This window comes from Lithobates pipiens, unplaced genomic scaffold (assembly GCF_037356315.1).
Source record: "Lithobates pipiens isolate NorthernLeopardFrog02 unplaced genomic scaffold, aLitPip1_a1.2 Scaffold_10, whole genome shotgun sequence".
Lineage (NCBI taxonomy): Eukaryota > Metazoa > Chordata > Amphibia > Anura > Ranidae > Lithobates > Lithobates pipiens.
Genome location: NW_027507686.1, coordinates 43,212,186 through 43,237,332, shown reverse-complemented (window position 1 = coordinate 43,237,332; position 25,147 = coordinate 43,212,186).

Sequence of the window (25,147 nt, the reverse complement as noted above, 5' to 3'; positions counted from 1 at the left end):
GGGGGGACCCCCACACCGTTTTTTCGGCGTACGGATTCCCCTTTAAGTCCATACCCGGTTACCTGGACCCGCGATCAAAATTAGCAGACTTTTCTCTGGGTGGGAAAAGTCCCTTCATATCAAAAGTATGGCGGACTAGCACACACACGGCCGTATTGTCCGCCGGAATGCGAGTCCGGCGGACAGATTGATGTGCAAAACTACAATCTTAGTCCGCCGGACTTTTGGGTAAAAAAAAGTCCGTCGGAGCCCACACACGGGCGGACTTTTCCTCCGGATTGTTTGATCGTGTGTACGCAGCTTTAAACATATATGATTTTTTCATGCAAAGCTTTTTTTTGGTGATACTGTATTGAAAAAATATCTAAGCTATATCTAATCCTTAGACAAGAATGGAACTAGAAAAAAAAAAAATATTCTTTGAGCCATGTATAAATGGCCATGAATAAATGTTATTTATGTGTCCTGTTTAAAATGATACCAAAATTACAATTCTGATACAAAGCTTTTGAATATCACTTTTAAATAAAAAATGTCTCTGCGTAACCCTTTAATAGCCCTTAGTTACCCTAGTCAGCCCTAATTAATTGCTCCTTTCCCTTCTCCCTTTAACTTCCCTTTATTTTCCTGCAGATTTTTTTTTTTTTTTTTTTTAGTTTATTTATAATTTATTAACTATTATTATGTATACTCTTTTTTTTTATTAAACTTGTTTGTTCATTGATTTTTTTTTTTGTGTCACATTAAAAAAAGTGAAAACAAAAACTGTATTACATTTGTAAATAACTGTGCAATGCTTTGTACCAGAATCACAATTTTTGTGTATTTTTAAACAAGAGAAATTATAAAATAAATAAATAGTAAATATAGTTCTTATCTACAATAATAAAAAAAAAAAATCAAGCTAGTAGTGGTCAAAAAAAGTGTGTTTTTTAGTTTTGTTTAAGGTTTACATAAAAAAAAAATGCAATATAAAATCATGAAAAGCTAGTCTTGTTTCTCCTTAAAAACAATGTACAGTATGTATTACGTTATTACCTTAAGTAGTTACAAAATTATTTCAGAATAAATGGGTCCATAGCATAAATTTATAAATTGCTTCATCCATAGGGGGTGTACAGGTGTGTGAGCTAAAATAGTTCATTTAATTTAATCTCTTTTGAGGCATGATTCTGTTTCTCAGCAAAGAGTGAAAATCGTGTTGTCTATTCTTTCCTGAAGTTAAATTGCACCTGTGCTCAGACAATTTACATAATATTAACAAGCAGCAAACAAGCTTTAAAACTAGCCCTCACCTGTCTCTCTATAGATGCTTTTAATGTAAATATATTCATACAAAATTATCAGAACAGAGTTGTGTTTCAGTGTGTTTCCATTTCCATTACATCTATGATTAATGTTGCGGTCTCTGATGAACTTTGTTTTCACCATTGCTTTCCATTAGGCCTAGTCTTTTCCCAATGTTAATGTTCTGCTGTATATCATGGCTGCCTGTCATTTCCCAGATGTCATCAATCCACCATGTTTTTTTGTTTCTCCCTTTCCATTTTTTATAAATAATCTTGCTCTCTTCCACAATCTTGCATAACTGTACTCTAGCCAAATTTCTTACAAAATGGCCAATAAAGTGATATTTTATCTTTAACCAATTAAGCCAAAGGACCCAGCCCCTTTTTGCGATTCGGCACTGCGAAACTTTAACTGACAATTGCGCGGTACTGCGACATGACTCCCAAACAAAATTGGGGTCCTTTTTTTCCCACAAATAGAGCTTTCTTTTGGCGGTTTTTATTTTTTGCGCTATAAACAAAAATAGAGCGAAAATTTTGAAAAAAATTCAATATGTTTTACTTTTTGCTATAATAAATATCCCCCAAAAATATGTATAAAAAAACATTTTTTTCCTCAGTTTAGGCTGATACGTATTCTTCTACATATTTTTTGTAAAAAAAATCACAATTAGCGATTATTGATTGGTTTGTGCAAAAGTTATAGCGTTTACAAAATAGGGGATAGTTTTATAGCATTTTTATTATTATTTTTTTTTTTTACTGGTAATGGCGGCGATCAGCAATTTTTATTGTGACTGCGACATTATGGAGGACACATCGGACATTTTTGACACATTTTTGGGACCATTGTCATTTATACAGCAATCAGTGCTATTCAAATGCACTGATTCCTGTGTAAATGACACTGGCAGTGAAGGAGTTAACCACTAGGGGGCAGTGTAGTGTTATGTATGACGTTATGTGTTTTTTTTATTTTAGGGGGCGTGGCCTGGCATGTGACATCACTGATCGTCTTTCCCTATAAAAGGTAACAGGCGATCGGGGACAGCCACAGTAGGAAGCACGGGGAGAGATTTGTTTACACAGACCTCTCCTCATTCTTCAGCTCTGTGACCCGATCGCGGGACACCAGCGGCAATCGGGTCCGCTGGTCCCGCGGCCACAGTCATGGAACTCAGGACCGGGTCGGGAGCACGCTGCCGGCGGCACACTCCCGACCCACGGCTGGGCACTTAAAGAGCAACGTACAGGTACGTGCTTGTGCCCACCCATGCCATTCTGCCGACGTACATCGGCGCGAGGCGGCCCTTAAGTGGTTAATATGCTCCTTTGCACCACTTTTGCATTTATGACCCAGTTTGTCTAGTTGATTTTCAACTAGACATTGTAGCAACACAGTTCAAAACTTGTTATCTTCTTTTCTATTGCCCCATACACACGGTCGGAAATTCCAACGGAAAAAGTCCAATCGGATTATGTTGTCAGAAAATCCGATCGTGTGTGGGCTCTATCGGACTTTTCGTGTTGGAATTTCTGGGGGGAATATACTGTAATGGCTAAACAGTAAGATAAATATACTGCAATGATTAAACAATTGAAGTGATATGCTGAAGGAATAACTGTAATAAAACACAACCCCCTTCTGAACCCTGTATTGGGCAACTCTAACTATCCCCTGATGATGTCACTCGAAACATGTAGGACATAGTCTATGTCTGAACAAACCACGCCATCGAAGCTTTTATACAAGTCATTTTTATCCTGGGAACTACTATTTTAGCTGATGATTATTTACTGGATTGATGTGTTAAGCAACTTTTTCTCAAATTAAAGTGCTTTATGGTTTTACACTGTGTGGACCCCTTTTTCTTCCTTATTTGGTCCCATCTGAGGAACACTGGGGGCTTGTTTGGCCAGCCATATTACCATTATTTCTAGTCTGACTACTGAGGGATTTTTTTTAAGTGCTGGGTCATTTTTCAAATGCTTGTCTAGACTCCTATAACGTGGAGTCTAGAGATCTGGTAAGCCTACATCCTATTAATTATCACGGTGAAGGTGCACCTGGTGGATACTCATCAAAACCATCACTTTTGTTTGGATTTCGCTTCTATTGACATCTTTTATTTATTTGTCACTATTCACTTCAAGGTTCAAACCATCTTATTGACTATTGTTTAATGATTAACTTATAAATATTATTTATTTAGTGCAACAATTTTTTTGTTTTTTTAAGTTTTTACACAATTGGTTCTATTGTGACATTGCAAGTAGCTTTATTTCACTTATTATTATCACCTGGGCAGTATTATTTTTTCTTTGTAATTCTTATAATTTAAGCAAACACTTCTTGTACTTAATTTTTGATTTCTTAACATATTCAATTAGTCTATTTTCTAGGCTTCATTTTATCCACTCCTATAACTGTAGTACTGCTACTAAATGACTTGACACTACGGGGAATTTACGCTACTCCTTATGCTCGTTCACAACTTTAATATGTTCACCATACATACTCTATATAGGTATTTGATGCTCTGGGTATCCTGATTTATATTGGTTATATTTTATTATTCTGACCCTGATGGTACATTCATATTGTGTACCCGTTGCTATGGATGTTATTTGTCAATTTATTCTGTATAAAGTTTCCGTGCGTAACAAGTTTCCTGTTATGTTTCTACTCCGGGGTGTTCTGTTCTTTTTTGTTCCTAATAAACACTTTGAACAAGAAACAAATTCAATTAGTATTTCATCAATGTCCATTGCCTTGCTGTTACCCAAGCTTTATATTGCTTGTATTATCATTATCTATAAATTTGTTATCTCTACAGCCTTGGGTTGTAGGACATCCTTCCTAGGTGTTCCACTTCCATACAGTTCTTCCATGTATTCTTTCCATCTGCTGTGAATCGTGCTCTTTGTGGTTAATATATTTCCTTCTTTATTTTAACTTCTATTTCAATTAGTAAATATTGGTGCTGGTGTTAGTTTCTTTACTTTTATGCAGATTTTCCTTGTTTCATTTCTCTCTTTTAATTTGTGCATTTCATTACATCTATCATTTATTTATTTGTGTCTTGTAATTTCTCTAATCTTACTTTAATCTTTCCTTTTGGTCTTCAGTGCAAGGATTTTTTCAGTGATCCAGTTTTTTGTGTGTATCTGCGTCATATCTGCTTATGGATAGTAAGGAGAACCCTACGCCAAAATTAAAAACATTACATGGGGGTCCCCTCTAAAATCCATACCAGGCCCTTATCCGAGCACGCAACCCACCAGGCCACAGTAGCCTGAGCTGAAATGTAAAAAAAAAATGTTGTGGGGTCCCTCCAAAATCCATACCAGACCCTTATCCAAGCATGCAACCCAGCAGGCCACAGTAAAAGGGGGGGTGAAAGAGTAACCCCCCCCATCCTGAACTATACTAGGCCACATGCCCTCAACACGGGGTTGGGTGTTTTTGAGTTCCCCCAAAACACCTTGTCCCCATGTTGATGGGGAAAGATCCTGTGCCATGTTAGGTATGGAGACAAGTGAGGGGAAGGTGGCCCCTACCCACCTCCATACCATTGCAGGGTAGAACAACATCAAAACGTCACTTCTGCCCATAGCTCTTAAAGAGACTTTTTTTATTCTTCTATTTTTTTTCGTTATTGCATTTTAGTGTAAATATGAGATATGAGGTCTTTTTGATCCCAGATCTCATATTCAAGAGATCCTGTCGTGCTTTTTTTCTATTACCAGGGATGTTTACATTCCCTGTAATAGGATTAAAAGTGACACTTTTTTTTTTTTTAAAGAACGGTGTAAAAATAAAAAATAAAAGGTAAAATAAATAAGAAAAAAATAAGTTTTAATGTGTGCAGAAGTGAACGCGTATGTGAGCAGCGCCCGCATGAAAATGATGTTCAAACTACACATGTGAGATATAGCCACGATCGTTAGAGCAAGATAATTATAGCCATAGACCTCCTCCTCCTCCTTTCATCTCCTAATTCAGATATTGGGTTCAAAAGTGAGGAGAAAATCACTCTTAGACAGCTGTGACCATGACCATATTTGGTCAATGTCACCTGGAAACCCCCTTGCTTAACCACTTCCCGACCAGCGCACGACGATGTACGTTGACAGAATGGCACAGGCAGGCATATTGGCGTACAGGTACGTCCAATATTCGATGCCGCCCTGCCATCGGGAGCGCGCCACCGGCGGCGCGCTCCCGCGCTGGTCGGGACCCCCGTGAGTCCGGTCGCGGGACCCGCGGACTCGATCGCCGCGGGCATCCCCGTGATCGTCTCACGGAGCGGCCGAATAGAGCAAATGCTGTGTAAACAACATTTGTCTATTCTGCCTAGCAACTAGTGACGCTGATCTCTGCTCCATGTGATTGGAGCAGAGATCAGTGTACACTAAATGAAAGCCCAACCCCCCCACAGTTAGTAACACTCCCCTAGGAACACTTAACCCCTACACTGCCACCCACTGGTTAATCCTTTCACTGCCAGTGTCATTTACACAGGAATCACTGCATTTATATAGCAGTGATTACTGTATAAATGACAATGGTCCCAAAAATGTGTCAAAAATGTCCGATGGGTCCCCCACAATGTCGCAGTCACAATAAAAATCGCTGATCGCCACCATTACTAGTAAAAAAAAAATAATAAAAAATTATTAATAAAAATGCTATAAAACTATCCCTATTTTGTAAACGCTATAACTTTTGCGCAAACCAATCAATAATCGCTTATTGCGATTTTTTTTACCAAAAATATATAGAAGAATACGTATCGGCCTAAACTGAGGGAAAAAATGTTTTTTTATATATTTTTGGGGGATATTTATTATAACAAAAAGTAAAAAATGCGTTTTTTTCAAAATTGTCGCTCTATTTTTGTTTATAGCGCAAAAAATAAAAACCGCAGGGGTGATCAAATACCACCAAAAGAAAGCTCTATTTGTGGGAAAAAAAAGACGTCAATTTTGTTTGGGAGCCACGTCGCACGACTGCGCAATTGTCAGTTAAAGCGACGCAGTGCCGAATCGCAAAAAGTGGTCTGGTCTTTGACCAGCAAATTGGTCCGGTCTGAAAGTGGTTAATATGAGTCAGCAGGTGGGCCAGGAAGTCATTCTTCTAATGGTGATTGGGATACAGCCACTAAATGAATGACTTCTAGCATAATAATAATAGTAATAGTAATAATAATAATAATTAGATGGTTATTTATATTCCTGCTGATGTACAGTCTAATGTTTTGTTTTTTACATACGATTTTTAAATAGAATGAGCCTTCAAACAATAAGAATTTCAACAGTTATACAGGCAACACAGATGTCATGGTTGCTTCTAAAACCCATGAGAGTCAGAACCAAAACATAAAGTAGAGTCAAAGCAAAGAGTCACAGCAAGATTAGGGCAAGGGGAGTTTTTGTAAGGTCAGGACAAGGAGGATCAATGACTAGGTCAATCTAGCTAGTAGCTAGTTAAATGCTACAGTGCAACTGATGTGTAATCTCTGGTGCTCTTGAGTGGATATTCATCAGGAACAACATTGACAATTATGTTCATTAAAACGGGTGAACAATCTACTATGCCTTGTTACTTGCAAGGCTCACATACCAGAACACAGAAAGGAAATCCGGAGGGGGTGCAGCGAAATGAGACAAAACGGCAACAATAGGACAAGTGTACAAGATGACCCAAAAAATACAGCATATTTGTTAAATTTGCAATATATACATTAGGTATCACTTTAAGGAGTTGTAAACCCTCAAGGTTTTTCATTTTAATGCACTCTATGCATTAAAGTGAAAAACCTCCTGTGATGCAGCTGCCCCCCCCAGAGCTCCCTGTTTACTTACCTGAACCCAGCCTTTCCAGCGATGGGGAGGAACACACCAGCTCCAGCTGGTGTCTCGGGTCCTGATTGGATAGATTGATAGCAATCTACTACTGTCAATCAAATCCAATGATGCGGTAGCCAATGGGGCCAGGCCGAGTCCTGCTGTGTGTGTCAATAGATACACAGGAGCGTGACCGCACGAGTGCCCTAAGGGAGAGCAGCTCTTCAACAGGGCACTCGAGAAGAGGAGGAGCCAGGAGCGCCGCTGAGGGATCCCAAAAGAGGAAAATCTGGGCCACTCTGTGCAAAACCAATTGCACAGAGGAGGTAAGTATAACATGCTTGTTTTTAAATAAAAAAAAAAAAACCTTTAGATGTCCTTTAATGTTCAAGGCTGCATTCAAACTTGTATCTCAAACACTGCAAATTTTATATGTAAAATGCAAGAAAAAATCCATACTTTTTACAGATGTTTATTTTTTTTCCTGACTTCAAAAGAAAACCTAATTGCCATGCATTTTTAATGAGAAGTCTATTATTTTCTGGATGGCTGGCAGTCCTTGTCAGCTGGTTCTTGTGTTTCAAACTGTAATAAGTCATAAACCCACAAAAAAAAAAAAAAAAGTGCACAGTTTTAGCTAAGCGACATCTTTTTAAAATTAAAAAATAAACTAGTGACTTTAATTGGCAAGTTAGTCTGCAGCCAGTCTGAGCTTGAAAGGACATCTTGCTTGCAAGACTTTATACAGTATGACAAATTGAGTATATTTATCAAGATCCCGTCTTGCAATGCATCACAAAGTAATGCCGTGAGCAGCATTTTACAAATGTTGTGACCCTTCCAGGCAAGCATTTCAACTGCTGCAGTGTAACAAATGTGTCATATTAAAGTATCACTGCGTATTATGCCTACTTGTTTCATTTTTTTTTAATAGGTGCAAGTAGTACCAAAACACGTTTTTCTAAAATATTTTTATTCCTCTCTTTTGTAAAGTTCAGCTTCACATAAATATAAGCTTCTATTTTGAGATGATGTAAAATTGCTGTGATTTTATTTATATATTTAATATAAAGTATGTGCTTTGTTTCAAAGGCAAAGGAATGACATAAAAAGTAACACAAAAAATGAAAAAATAAATAAATAAATATATATATATATATATATATATATATATATATATATATATATATATATATATATAAAACAAAGGTTGTAAACATCTAAAAGGAACATTAAAAAGTTGTCTTCTCTTTGTTTAGCCACAGGTTGAGAAATTAACCTTTAACGATGCCTAAGTATGTACCAGGGTAGGATTTTAGTGTTTGTAGGTGTTAAGTTCTACTAACTTCCCACTGAGATGCAGCTGTCATTGCCTTGGGTACCACATACAATAGTCATTATGAATGAGGCAACATATATTTAGCCCTGCATGTTAGCCTATTGACGTTTATATAGAGGGAAATAACCATAGCACAGATAGAAATGGTCTACATTTACAGGCCCCAGTACAATTAATTATTAGCAGAGTGATTTGACCTTAAAAACTATTTTGCTAATTACTTCATTTGCCAACATTTTATCAAAATAAGAATAAGACTCAAATGTGACCTTGTCTAGTCCTAACCCTAATGCTAACCCTAAAATATCCTTAGATTCTTTTGTAGATACACATAATATAACTGAATACTAATATTTATAGGTGAAGTTGATCCAGGGAGAATCTGCTTTCCTCTGGAGGGATTAGGAAGGAATTTTTCCCCTGCTAGAGCAAATTGGATCATGCTTTATTAGGGTTCTTGCCTTCTTCTGGATCAACTACGGGTATAAGATTGTATATATAGGATTGTATATTATTTGTTCCCCTTCTATTGGATGAACTGGATAGACTTCTGTCTTTTTTCAAACAGACTAAATATGTAACTACCACTAACCCTATTGCTAACAAAGCCATGTGATGACCATGACCAGGGCTGGACTTACCATTGGGCTTGACTGGGCTCAAGCCCATGGGCCCCACCCAATAGGGGGCCCCGTCAAGATACATAGCCGAGTGTACTCAGCTCGGCTCCACTCAGAGTCACGCCCAGTCCCGCCCTATGATGGACATAACACAGGGACAGGGCACGACTGTAGCTGAGCCAAGTACACTTGGTTACTCTCTGCTCGGGACTGCGAGAGGACCCAAGAACCGCCGAGATACACAGGACTCTGTATCTCGGTGCCGCCATTTTTAAACTTCAAGACTGCAATGACAAGGCTGCAAATGACACTGGGGCAAGGCTGCAGATGGATGGGCAAGGCTGCAGATGGACACCGATAAGGCTGCATTGATGGGCATTTAAATGTAAGTTTTTTGCGTAAACTTCCCTCCTAAAAAATTTTTTCCTTAAAATTCCCTCCTAAACTTGGGGTGCCTGACGCCAATAAATACGGTAATGTATAGAAGGTAGGGCCCAAAAGTGACCCAAGCCCAAGGGCCCCCACCACCCTAAGTCCTGCCCTGACCATGACCTAACATGGTAATCAGATTGCTTTGTTGATCAGCAAATGTTTAGGTCAAAGCTAAAGTTTAGTTAAAAAAAACTACAGCTTCAGTTACATTACTTACCTGTAAAGAAGTAATGCTGCTGCTTTCTGCAGAAATCTTAATTGCATGGCCTCTTCCTGCTGCTGAATGCTGGGAATGTAAGGGTTAACAGCTTTGGGTATCTGAGCTCATCTACATTAATGATGATCGGAAGGAGACATGCCCGCACTGGATAATCTTTAGTGTAGCCAGAGATCTAAGCTATTAACCCCCTTTAGGACTGGAAGTTCAGCACCGAGAAGAGGACAGGACTGCCCTATTGTGGAAATTTCTACAGAATCTAGCAGACTGTACACTATGGGAAATATTTCATTATAGGTCAGTAATGTAACTAACACTATAGAGAAAATGTTGTTTTTAGCTAAGCTAAAGAAATATTTAGAAATAATAAAGGTGAATAAATCACCTGGACCAGATGGAATACGCTCTTGGGTCCTAAAAGAATTGAGCTCTGTCATTTCAAAGCCATTGTTTCAATTTTTTTAGGACTGTTTAATGACTGGAATAATACCACAGTGGTGCATATATTTAAGATCATTTAATGTTTAAAAAATTATACAGGTTGCATGTTTTGTATTACAGACGAGATTTAGGAGTAGTATTATAGCTCTCACTCTACCGATCGTGGCGATATCTCACATGTGTGGTTTGACAACCGTTTTCATATGCAGGCGCTACTCACGTATGCGTTCACTTCTGCGCGTGAGCTTGTCGGGACAGAGCGTTTAAAAAAAATCTTATTTATTTTACTTGATTTTATTTATATTTACACAGTTTTTTTTTTTTTTTTTTTAATTGGGTCACTTTTATTTCTATTACAAGGAATAGGTCCTCTTAAATATGAGATCTGGGGTCAAAAAGTCCTCAGATTTCATATTTGAACTTAAATGCAATAAAAAATAAAAAAAAATGTCATTTGAAAAAATTACATTGAAAAAATGTGCCTTTAAAGCCCCATACACACTATCAGATTGTCTGCTGATTTTTTCCTTCAGGTTTACCAAAACCATGTAGTACAAGGGCCTGCCTGATTGCATACACATTGAAACCCCTAAGGTTTGACCTCATATTATATGGTTTTGGTAAATCTGATGGAAAAAATCAGCAGACAATCTGATAGTGTGTATGGGGCTTAAGAGGGATGGGCGGAAGTGATGTTTTGATGTTGCTTCTGCCCTGCTATGGTATGGAGATGGGTGGGGGCCATCTTGTCCTCACTCATATCCATACCAAGCAGGAGATAGGACCCGATTGCCTCCGCCGCTACCGACGGCTCTGGTAAGGGGCGGAGGGCGCGAGAGAGCAGAGAGAGGGGAGTGGCACCTCTCGCACCGTCGATAACAGTGATCTCACGGCAAATCTGCTGCAAAGACCACCATTATCGTAAACATGACCGGCTCCTGAAGAGATGGATACTTCGGTTGTGGCAGCAGCTGCTGCCGTTACCGAGATATCCCTCTTCAAAAAAGGGACGTACATCGTCGTATGCTGGAGGTAAAGTGGTTAAAAGGTCTGGAGACACTTTGCCTGTCAAAGCCCTTTTTTATGTTATTGATGTGTTCACCTCTTCTAGTTCTCAGTTTTCTTGTGGTTCAACCCACATATTGCAAATGGCAAATTGGAGGACTAGAACCCCTGAAGATGTCAGTCGTAGGCTAACGAAACAGCGTTTGGTGGTGTTTGAAATTTGTCATTTCTGATCAGCTGGAATGCAGGTGGAGCGCTAACTGGCAATTCCTATAAAATGCATGCGGATCCCTGTCTTCTTTGATATTTTCTGTTAAATAAATTATTTGAATTACTGTACCATGACCTATCTGAAATTTGCAAGCTCGAACTAAACAGCAAAACTCACTAAAATCTACAAGGCACAAATCATAATATTACATTCTGCCCATTTTTAAGGCTAGTGCTGTCAACAAAATGAGTAGCAGGGAACTGTCAACTGGGACATTTGACAAAGCAAGAAAAAAATATGTACAGCAAGGAGAGGGACCTTTTAATGTGACTTGGAGGGTGAACTGGGGAAATCCAAGTCCCTTAATACACTGAAAAGTAAGAAAAGAGGACACATCAGCCTTGCGCATTACCTTTGCAATAACCTCTATTGGATACATAAAATAGATGCTTACTCACAAAAGTCACGAAAAGTCAAGCATACCAGTGTTCACAGTGTCATAGACATCCAGGATCTCTGAAAATGTCCCACTCAAGAGCAGACTCTCAAAATGCCTGACGCACTTCGTGGAGGGATCCCCTCTGCTTCAGAGATGCTTTTAAGCTGTATATAGTGTTATGAAACAGTATGATTTTCTTGGATAGCATGAGCAGCATTGTATTCTGGCATAACATATTTTGGATCTGTCATTGAGTTTTTTTTTCACATTTTCATTTAGCTTGACTTAAATACATCAGCAGCACCTCAATGTGATTCATTCAACCTTTTTGGGGTAGTTTTGGCTGTAACCCCAATGTTTTAATATAAAGCAGTAATAGGCCTGAATTGAATGGTGGAAGTAGCAGTTACAAGTAATCTAAAAGCTATAGGATTGTTCACTCTTAAAAAAGAAAACTAAAGCTGTCCAGTGGAAAAACAGTTTAATACAATCAGTAAACTTTTTTTTTTCACAGTACCACATGGAAAGTACTATCAATAGGGATGATGAATTCAGTCTTCTACATCATCAATGGTTGTTTGTCGCAATATCAACATTAGCCTAGGAGGTTAAGGAGTGAACATATCTGGACATATCATTACAATTACAATTCATCAGTCACATCAACACAATGGAATTAGCTGAAAAACAGACGAGGCTCTGAAAAATTTTAAGGTGGGCTATCCGCAGGGCTATTCTGCCCTGTAGTAGTGGTATTAGACTCCAACCAGACATCCCACACCTTGTTAAATTTTTTAGGCAGTCCCTGTTCAGATAGGTTTCCTTGTACAAGGGGATAACTGAGTTGAGTATTTCCCCAAAATATTTACTGTATACATAGTACATTTAATGTACTATATATTTGGTAGAAATTGATAAGTGTGAGGAATAGGTAGCACTTGAATAGGTAGAACATAGAAAGAGACAAGGCAGGTTTATCTTGCAATATAAAACTGTTAACATGTTCAAGAATGAATTTTTAATTTTGTATACAGGTAAAACAGAAAATCCCTTTACAGTAGACTATTTTAAAAAGAACAATCTTTTCCTAGCTGGTTTCTTTATGATGCTTAGCAGGTGCACCATTAAACAAAACAGACATTAAAACAAATGTTTATGAAAATTAGAAAAATCATGCAGTTAAGCTTCTGCAATTTTCCATGGGGTAATTTCCAGAGCTTCTTGTAGAATAATGCACTTTGCCTGCCTTCAGATACCTTATGAATGGGAAATGTTGGGTGTTCTTATTTCCCGAAATTGATAAAAGATTATACCGTACTAGCAGGTCATCGTCCACTGAGTACTATAAGGTCTATTTTTTTTAAACACTGAACAAAAAGTGTTCCTTTTGTCCCTTTTGTCTTTGTTCTGTTTTTCCTCAACTTTAAAATAATCTCTTGAGAACCATGAATATAAGCTTTAAACATTCACAATACACACTTAACACTAATCCATAAGATTAAAGTGTTCATAGCTGGGAAAGGTTACCATGGCAACACACACTCTATAATAGTGTGTCTTAATGTTGCTTAGGGTTGTACTTTGTGCTTCAAAAAACCCAAATATATATTTATTCTGGCCATTCCGCCAGTTTCCCGTGGTAAAATATTTGATCCTTTAACTTTGAAAACCATATTTATAATTTTCTCTGTAAAACTTAAAGTTATACTATATTGTACTTGTTATACCACAATCCTCAACCTACTCTTTGTGGTGCCAGTAATAACAAAGTGTAAAATAGATAAAGGAAAAAAGGAATGTAAATGGAAAAGTAAAAAAGGTTGTTTGGCCAAGTCTTATGCAAGTGGCCACAAATATGAAAGGGCAGTCAATAGTGTATGTCAATTGACCACCCAAGGTATACTGTATCTATTGGCAAGTGTTTCCCATTTGACCAGTGTTTAACTTTCTTATTCAATAAGACCCCTTTCACACTGGGGCCATGGCCGCATTAGCACGAAAGCACCGCCCGTTTTAGCGGTGCTTTATCGCTGCTTAAGCGCCGCTTTTCAGCCACTAGTGGGGCGCTTTTAACCCCAAAGAAGGGATTAAAAACTCCTGAGTTGTGACGCTTCCGAACCGCTTTTCCAGCTTCCTCTGCCCATTCATTCCAATGGGCAGGGTGTTTTAGGAGCACTAAATACAGCACTCCGAAACCGCCCCAAAGATGCTGCTTGCAGGACTTTTCGGAACATCCCACAAGTGCACCGTCCCAGTGTGAAAAGCATTTAGCATTTTTTTACAGCTTGACTCCATATTAAAGTGATACTAAAGTCTGTTTTATTTTCTTTAAAAATAACAAACATGTTATGCTTACCTGCTCTGCGCACTGGTTTTGCACAAAGCAACCCAGATACTCTTCTTCTTGGATCCCTAATTAGCGCTCCTGGCCCTTCCCTCCTGCAGAATGCCCCCACAGTGAACAGCTTGCAATGGGGACACCCGAGCCAAGTTGATGACTGCTCTGTGTGTCCGTTTAGACACAGAGCTGTGGTTCAGCCCCACCCACCCTCTCTCCTTATTGGCTTTTGATTGACAGCAGCAGGAGCCAATGGCACCACACTACCATCTCAGCCAATGAGGAGGGAGAGTCCCGGGAAGCCAAGACACTTCTGCAACATCGCTATATCGAGATGGGCTCAGGTAAGTAGTAGGGAGACTGAGAGGGCATAGAATGCATTAAGATACAAAAATCTTCTGACTTTACAACCACTTTAAGCTTCATCTTACCTGCAGTCCCACAAATTACTTTTAGAAAAGCATGCTCTCTGAAAAACATGATTGCACCGAGTAAGCTTAAAATTCAGGGAGCTGGTTGATGGATAGTTAGTCCTATTTTGATCATAGAAAGGGCATCTTTCAGTGTAAGAAGTGTAGGTGCCTAACTTGCCAATTTATCCAGTAATAAACTGGGTAATGTGTTTATATTAGGCAGGTTATCACCTGCTCTCCTGAATATGTGGTTTATATCCTGTGGTGTCCCTGCAACCTACTGTATGTGGGGTGAACACTGTGAAGTGGGGGAACACCATAGATTTATCAAATAGTGTTCTGACAAGCACAGTGTGCCATGACATTTTCTTCAATATCACAAGATATTAGAGATCTTGATCTCTTGACAATTGAGTCTATTCCGGAAAACTCTCTTACAGCCAAAACTCTTTTGGATCAACAAGTTGGGAACAATGTCACCTAGTGGCCTAACTGAGGATTTTGATATACATAATGTGATATAATTAGGTCTGATTTAGGGTTCTGTCTTCTCCTGACATTTTTCTTTTTTTCTTCTATTCTCAGGGTATTTATTATTGATACATTTATTTTATTGAGCATAGGTTATGGCCCTTCCTGTGTGGTATCTGTATTCATTAGGTTTTTGTCACATATATGTTGGACTGTTATCCAACAATTGATATTGCTTTGAGAGTTTTTATCTATACACATACTGTATATATATATTTTTTTTGTATAGGTTTCTTCAGGGGAACCTATACCATGTTTATATGGCTAAGGTCTGTTTTCAGTTACATATAAGAATGTGTATTCTGTTTTTATTTTTTATTAGTTCTTTATTTATTTTTTTGATTTAAGTTTAATCTCTGGTTGTACCTAATAAGCTGGTATTCCTACTATAGTTTGTGGTTTTAGGTAATACTGTATATTTAGGTTAATTGTAATTGTTTTAAGGGTGCTCATGTGGTTGGTACTATGCAGTATTTCTTTAAAAGTTTAGTTCCAACCCACTGCTGCCCCTATATAACTAGCCTAAGCCTCTACCCTCACATGACTTGAAAAAGTGCCATAACATAAAACACATTTTCTTGGCAATGGCTCCGTACTGTCTCTGCATCTGTCCCAAGCCATTGTATCTGCCTCTGACACCTCCCGACGGTTGACGTCACTTCTGACAACTTCCAGTACCCATAGTCCCCATGGCTCTGGTCCCCAGCTGGAAGTTTACACCCTAGGGGAGCAAGGATTACCACTTATACCACTGGCAGTCTGAATTTAGTCCCAGTTTAACAGTTTGAATCAAGCCCTAAATTAGTATTCTAATAATACCTCATCGTGAGTCCATTCATAGCAATGGTTTCAGCCATTAGAAAGGGAGTAGCATTTCCCCCAATGTTTTGCCAGAGACCAGCAAAGAAGTAGCAGCCGAAGACAAGAAAGGTCAATCTGCTTGGCACCTTCACTGCACATCAGCCCCTGATGGTAATAATTTTACGATATATCCAATACCATCAATACCTTACTCTATTAGTCCAGTGCAAGCACGCCTATACATTGACTTTCTTGTCTCTTGGAGGGTTCCTGCATACATTTAGCTTAATGATCTTAGGATTTATTTTTGTTTAAATTTTGACCACCCATCTCTACTATTCTGGATGCCCACTATCTTCCCTGCTAACTGTGCCCTTACATCCTATAACCTTCATAATTTGGCCTGTCAAATCCTCACACCTGCAATTTTTTTAAACTTTTATAACACCACCACCACAAACCAAATATGCTGTCTCTCCCCACCCCCACCCCTTTACCCATTGGGTCTAATAGTTGGTTTGTTTGCAATACCAGAACAGAGTTATATATCAGTAAAACACATATTCCACAATTGATAAATATGACCAGACAGTCTCCAGTGATGACCAGCACTAGGGCATGGCAAACAATGCTGCCAGAGCAAACCTGGGATTGATTGGGTGCTTAGTTCATCCACCATCATTTATTCATATTCATTGTCCTTCCTGTGTCTAAAAAATATGCTTATGAAACACTGGACTTTTACACTGTGCTTTATTAATATCATCCTGATTTATGTTTTGTGTTGATCAGGGCATGGGTGATGTGCAAATTTTAGACGTAATAATTTTCAAAGTAATCATTAGCCTATTATATGTAATACACAATTTTCAAAACTACAGAATGCTAATGCAATTTCGTCCCCTCTAAATTTCTCTCAATATGAAAATTACAGTATGAGAATTATGCTGAGTAAATTGACCATTTTGCAGCTTTACAAATTAGCTGTTTTTTTTTAAACATTTTTTGCTGTTAGTGTTGGTTTGCTAACTTGCATTCATATTGGTTCAGTTTATAACATTACAGAGCTGTTGACTTGTGTTTGCTGAGGTTGGTGCTGTGAAATTAATATGTTTTAAAGCATTAGTCCACCCAAAACAGATATTTTAGTAGCTGATGAAGTAACCTACTCAATTGTTTCTTATATTAAGGACAACTCCAAAGGTGAGATTTCCCTTTACCTTAACATCCTTGATCCAGCCCACTTATCTCTGCCGCTATAATCTAGAGCAGTGGTTCCCAACGGTAAAAAAAAAAAAAAAAAAAAAAAAAAAATATATATATATTTGTGCAATAAAATCATGGGCATGCAAAATGTGTATTAGAATGTTTAAAGACTCTAGAGATCGGGGTTGTGTGTCACAATGGGAGTAGTGGGGGTCTTGGAGTGATTTAGGGGACTCTGCATCAGACATGATGTTCTCGTAGGAAGTGAGGTTTCTGGAGGGGGTGGGGACACTATGGGAGGTTAAGGAGCACTGTAGGACATTATGTAAGAATTAGGTCCTATGCAGCAGGCTGAGGGGCACTGTGGAGACTGAGGGTTTTCTGGGACCTGGGGGCACTGTGGGCCACTCTGGGATTTTAGAGGGGCACTATAAAAGCTGGAAGGCACTGTGGACGGTTAAGAGATCTGCAGCTAGCTGAAGGCTCTGAAGAAAGGGAGGCAACAGCTTGGCACTGGGTAAAAACCCAGTGCTTGAGAACCACAGATCTATAGAATATTTATCTAAAGTATGTTGCACATTTTTACCAGTATTAATGGAGAAAAAATCAAGCAGATATGAAATAACCTTTACTTGTCTATAAATACACAAACCCTTCTAACTGGAAAGAGTATTTTCCACCATACACACAATTACTAAAATGCAGCAGATCTACACTTCAGCTCATTAAGCTCCTCTTGTCACTAAAACCAAAAAGACAGGCTCCAGAAAGGCATCTGAAACAACTATATTGTCTCTCCTTCTGAATCGTTCCTAATCATAGGAAATAACCCAGTTTAAACTTTACCAAGCTCTAATGAATTTTGAGGTCTCTGAAAATCCATACCACTTTGGATTTATATGGTAAAAGATTCTAAATAAAAGCAGGTATGCACGTTTTACATTTTGTTTCTGGCGTGTTCCTTCTTACACACCAAGTGTTTATCTGGACTCATAGCCAACTCTTGGCTATTACTCCTGGATAGCTGCATAAGGGGAATGGTTCCCATTGCTTTACTTTAAAAACGTCCTCTATGTGCATTATTTGTGGTACATTTGTGATCTGGAAGGTCCTTGGGATTTGATGTCATTACGGGTCACGCACTGTGCCCACACACAACAACTCATCTAGCATTGGTTTGTGCAGTGTCTCTGCTTTAACTGCACTGCTGATCCCCTGTCCTGCTTCAGTCCTCACAGTTGCTAGGCATATGGGTGGGGCCAGGTGGATAGACCCCAAGTTAAGGAAAATTCACACAAAGTCCAGAAAAGGTTGAACAGTTATTTTATTTTTAAGTTTCAGTTATAAAGGTTAACAAGGTAGGCAGGAATGTGCATGCAGGTGACAACAATGTCTGGGGAATGCCCAGGAAAAAAACAAAGCCTACTTACCACCAGCTCGCAGACAACCAAATTAACCTGTCTAACAGTATGCGTTAAAAACAGAGGTTTAGTCCGCACGCATTTGCAAACGCATGCGTGAGCCACATAGCCACGTCAAGGCACCCTGGTATCTGTGGTCCTAACACTAAAATATAAGTGTCCCCGCAGTGGAGGCACATGCATTCTGATGGATAGATGAGAGCAGGTGGGCTGAAGGGGAGCCACCCCAACTTAAAGGTGCATGCACTAGCACTAGTAATGTGGCTGTAGCAACTGCAGAAGAACACTTGAATGAAGAGTCACTCTTGTAGTAACAGCCTCAGTAACACTTATAGTAACAGGTACAATAGTACTGGTAGTAACAGGCACATTCCCACTGGAAGTAACAGGCGTAGTAATGCTGATACTGATAGGCACTGTAACACTGATGTGCAGCGGTATATTTTAAACACCACAAGGTATCACAAAGCCATGGCCTACATTAGGCAGGGTGGCGGCACAAGGGTTATTTGAGGAAGCTGTACAGGGCCTATGAAGTCGTTTCAAGGACCGGTAAATACTAAGGCATACAGTGATGTCCCTAATTTCGCCCTACTCATATAGGACCTTCCCTAAGGTTATCTCTCTGTCCCCAACAAGCATGGATCCTTTCCTTACTCTGTCCACTTACAAATGTACGCTAAGCCTGGAAGGACTCTGCTATTTACTAGTACTGTCCCAACCAAAGAAGAATACATATCGGCCGATAGCGCAAAAAATAAAAACCGCAGGGGTGATCAAATACCACCAAAAGAAAGCTCTATTTGGACATCAATTTTGTTTGGGAGTGACGACGCATGACCGCGCAATTGTCAGTTAAAGCAAAGTAGTGCAGAATTGCAAAAAGTGGTCTTAAGCCAGCAAAATGGTCCGGTCTGAAAGTGGTTAAAGAAAAAACAAAAACAAACTTCCATTCCTCATTGGTTCTCTTTGTGTCTTCATGCAATGCAGGCAGATCATGTCTAGTGGGAAGAACTGTCAGAGTGCTGTTTAAAGCTTACAGAAAACATCATATTAACCTGCCTCAGTACCCCTTTCAAGAGCCTTCAGTCTTGATGCAAGTAGTGGATTGGTTCTTGGGAGGAGTTATGCACTTATCAAAAATAATTTGATGGGTAGATATCAGTCTGAAGGAGGGGCCATTCCTAGGAAGCCTGCATTTGCATGAAGACTACCCTAGGCAGTGCCCTCATGTGATGATGAGTAAAGTGAAATAAATCTAATTAATCCAATGAATGAAAGGGGTGGGCCAGGGACACTAAATCTGGTGTGAAAAGAGCTAGATGATGCTAGACATCCTCCAGCCAGGGCGCCAAATCAGTCAAAAGTGCATTTATTTTATACAATTAATAAAAGTCTCACTTACATCCATAATTATTATTGTCCTCCATTTGATAGTCAAATCACTGTTCCCTTTCGCTGGTGCTGTTACTGGATGAATCCTCTTCCACAGCGCACTAGGGGAAGCTCTGCTGTGTTCTGTGATGCACAGAGAATCAGACTGGCTTGCAGACAGCGTGTGACGTCAGCTGGGGGGGTACCCAAAAGCACAACGCGTTTCTGAGCTTGCGCAAGCCTCGTTCGGGCATGCGCGCTCCTTTCTCAAGTGCAGGTATAGACAATGCTGCAGTGGACTGCTCTTAAATAGGAGAGTGAGTAGATAATGACAGACAAGATAGCAATTAACCCTATAATTGATGCAAGCTGGTTGAGAGGGTTATACTAATGATAATACTATGGCAAGTGAGAAAAATATATGGTAACGAAGGTGAACTTGAAAAAAGTGAAAAGTTTTAGAGAAGCGTTATATATATATAGGGAACAAGGAATGTATGTATAAAAGAGTTGTGGAAAATGAACAGAAATAAGTAAGTAAGTTTATTTATAGGTGGTAGGTAATTTTGGATCTCAAAAGTATTGATAATAGGCCAAATTGGGGAATGCCTATAGAGACGTTGATAACAACTAAAGGCTTGAATAATGTGAGCATAGTAATCATATTGATAACAACAACAATAGTAGTAATAGCAATAATGCTACCACCATTACTCTTACTACTAATCAATCTTGACTGATTGAAGGTATTATAAATGAAGAAACAACTTCATGTTAATAGCATATGATCATGAGCCCAGTTACAGATAAATGCGACTTAGTCGCATTTTTAAACGCATGACAATTATGTTGATGGTGGAGATACAAGATCAATATATCACAATTGTATGTGAAAACTCACGTCAAGATTGATAGAGGTGATGCGATTAAATTATGTTTAAAAGATATGTGTATAAAAAGGTATATGTATAAAGGAGGAAGGAAGGGAAATTGTTTACGAGCCTTCACAGTTAAAATATATATCCAAGTTCTGTGTGTACAGAAACGGAGAGATCAAACATAATTATATAAAAATCATATACATAAAATGGAGAAATCACATACATAAAAACAAGGTATTCCATATGCATATATATATACCAAGGAGAGGAGGGGAAGGGTATTGGCATTGGGATCGCAGTACTTCCAGGAGAAAAACGAGGAGAGAAATGAGATCACTAATATATAAGCGAGATAACAACAGCAATAGTAGTAATAGTAATAATGCTACCACTACCACCACTACTACTACTAATAGATCTTGACTGGTTGGAGGTATTATAAATGAAGAATAAACTCATGATGATAACATATAATCATCAGCCCAATTACAGATAGACTGCGACTTAGTCGCATTTTTAAACGCACAACAATGATGTTGATGGTGGAGATACAAGATCAATATATGACAATTGTTTGTGAAAACTCGCATCATAATTGATATAGGTGATGCGATTAAATTATGTTTAAAAGATATGTGTATAAAAAGGTATATTTATAAAGAAGGAGGGAAGAAAAATTGTTTACGAACCTTCACAGTTAAATATATATACCCAAGTTCTGTATGTACAGAAACCGAGAGATCAAACATATAATAATTATATAAAAATCATATACAAAAAAAAAACAAAAAAAAAAAAAACGCATACATTAAAAAATATAAAAATCAGAAAATCGCATACATAAAAATAAAGTATTCCATATGCATATATACACCAAGGAAAGAAGGGGAAGGGCATTGGTATTGCAGTCCTTCCAGGAGAGAAACAAGGAGAGAAATGAGATCACTAATATATACTGTAAGCGAGAACTATTTTAGAGGATAGTATGGATCTCAATTTCCTCATTGAGGCCATTGGGAGCGAGGGTGTCCAAAGAAAAAATCCAATATGTTTCGCGCTCACATAATCTGGAGAAGCGTTCTGCTTCAGACACCCCCGCTGGTATGGACTCGATGACCCAAACTTGTAGGCCCATGGTGGATCGATCATGAAATTCTAAAAAGTGTCGGGGTACACTATGTTTGTCTGAACCCAGTTCAATCAGTCGTCTATGTTTGCCAAAACGCTGTCTAAGAGGGCAGATGGTCCGGCCTACATACAGCATTTTGCAGGGACAGGTGAGGCCGTACACTACATAGTTGCTGGAGCAGTTGTGGAACTGGGTTGCTGAGTGTATGATACCCTTATGGGTAAAGCTCTTCTGGCCATGATTGACAAAATCGCAAGTCTTGCACAGTGTTTTATTACATCTATACATGCCTACAAGTGGAATAAGGCACAAGGGACCGGGTTCTTGTTTATATTTGAGTTTGCTCGGTGCAATTTTATTTTTAAGAGTTGGTGCCCTCCTGTAGGTAACTTTTGGTCTATCTCCCAGGGAGGAGCACAAATGTGGGTCCTGTTTTAAGATATCCCAATGTTTGCCCAAAATGTACTCCATTTTTTTATATTGTCTGTGAAAGCTAGTAATAAACCTTACAGAGGATTCTTCTGGGGGCTTAGCGGATTTTGGTTTCTTTCCGGGTAGGTAGATATTATAAGCATGTTCGACTAAATCTGGAGGATAACCCTTATCAATGAACTTCTCCTTTAGAAGGGAACTCTGTAATATGTAGTCACTGTCTCTGGTACAGTTTTGTCTAAGTCTGCAAAACTGACCCTTAGGGATGTTTTTTACCCATGAGGGGTGATGGCAGCTGTTGAAATGAAGGTATGAGTTACCTGCGGTGGGTTTTGTATAATTACGGGCAAAGATGGTGTTTCCCTCGTGGCTCAATTCCAGATCGAGAAAGGCAAGACTATCTTTATCCCATACGGAAGAGAAGGACAAGTTCATTAGAAACCTGACTCTTAAAAGATATTTTCATTTACAAACTATTAAAAAACAAGCCTCAGAGCCACCCACATTTCAACTAAATGTACCTCCCCCAGGACTTCACTCTGATGACTGTACCAATAGCCCTACTAGTACATTAGGTACCTGTAGTATTTACAATGACAACTCAGACCCTGAAGATAATATAACAGACCCAGACTGGGAACTCTTCACACAACATTTTCAGACATCACCCCCAGTCCTACACACCAATTTGAAACCAAAGTCTTCTTTTTTTCCTACCAAGTCTAAGGGACCCTATGTTGAGTCATTCTATAGAGTAGTCATGGCAGATTTACAAAAGTTGTGTGAGCAATCCGCCAAGAAACAGAAATATTGCATTAACAATCTAACGCCTGGAGAAAAAACGTCACTGAAACAATTTTTAAATAACCCTGACCTTATCATCAAGCCAGCCGATAAAGGGGGTGGGATTGTCATACAGGACAGAACAACTTATGTGGCCGAAGCATTGAGATTACTTTCAGATAAAAACACTTACCAAAAATTATCCAGCGACCCTTTAGCTTCCTATCGTATTGAAGCCGAGGCTCTCATCCAAAAGGCCGTATCTAATCAAGTTATTGACAAAAAAGAAGCCCTGTTCATACAAAAAAGCTTTTATAGCACACCTTACTTTTATCATCTGCCCAAGGTACACAAGGATACATCAAATCCACCAGGTAGGCCTATCGTTGCCTCCATGAATAGCGTCAGCAGCGGCTTTTCCCTGTATATCGACTTTTTCTTGCAACCCTTGGCCCAAAATTTACCCTCATATATTCGTGACTCAATACATCTTCTGGATCTCTTGTCCCCATACATTTGGAATGAAAACTACTCTTGGTTATCACTGGACGTAAATTCTTTATACACCTCGATTCCACACGAGGTGGGCTTATTAGCAGTACAACATTTCTTATCACTCGATTCAAGCCTCAACACCAGACAGGCTTCATTTATTTTGGAGGCAACTACTTATTGTCTTACTCATAATTATTTTGAATTTGAAGCTGAATTTTACCTACAGACCCGAGGTACAGCGATGGGTGCTAATTTCGCGCCCTCCTATGCCAACCTTACCATGGGTCTGTGGGAAAATCGATATATCCTTAATAATAACCCTTTTGCACAACAAGTGATATTCTTTGGTCGGTACATCGATGACATCGTGATTATCTGGGATGGTACCCCATCCCAGGTAGATGATTTCGTCCGCCATTGTAATGATAATGAGTTAGGCTTGTCCTTCTCTTCCGTATGGGATAAAGATAGTCTTGCCTTTCTCGATCTGGAATTGAGCCACGAGGGAAACACCATCTTTGCCCGTAATTATACAAAACCCACCGCAGGTAACTCATACCTTCATTTCAACAGCTGCCATCACCCCTCATGGGTAAAAAACATCCCTAAGGGTCAGTTTTGCAGACTTAGACAAAACTGTACCAGAGACAGTGACTACATATTACAGAGTTCCCTTCTAAAGGAGAAGTTCATTGATAAGGGTTATCCTCCAGATTTAGTCGAACATGCTTATAATATCTACCTACCCGGAAAGAAACCAAAATCCGCTAAGCCCCCAGAAGAATCCTCTGTAAGGTTTATTACTAGCTTTCACAGACAATATAAAAAAATGGAGTACATTTTGGGCAAACATTGGGATATCTTAAAACAGGACCCACATTTGTGCTCCTCCCTGGGAGATAGACCAAAAGTTACCTACAGGAGGGCACCAACTCTTAAAAATAAAATTGCACCGAGCAAACTCAAATATAAACAAGAACCCGGTCCCTTGTGCCTTATTCCACTTGTAGGCATGTATAGATGTAATAAAACACTGTGCAAGACTTGCGATTTTGTCAATCATGGCCAGAAGAGCTTTACCCATAAGGGTATCATACACTCAGCAACCCAGTTCCACAACTGCTCCAGCAACTATGTAGTGTACGGCCTCACCTGTCCCTGCAAAATGCTGTATGTAGGCCGGACCATCTGCCCTCTTAGACAGCGTTTTGGCAAACATAGACGACTGATTGAACTGGGTTCAGACAAACATAGTGTACCCCGACACTTTTTAGAATTTCATGATCGATCCACCATGGGCCTACAAGTTTGGGTCATCGAGTCCATACCAGCGGGGGTGTCTGAAGCAGAACGCTTCTCCAGATTATGTGAGCGCGAAACATATTGGATTTTTTCTTTGGACACCCTCGCTCCCAATGGCCTCAATGAGGAAATTGAGATCCATACTATCCTCTAAAATAGTTCTCGCTTACAGTATATATTAGTGATCTCATTTCTCTC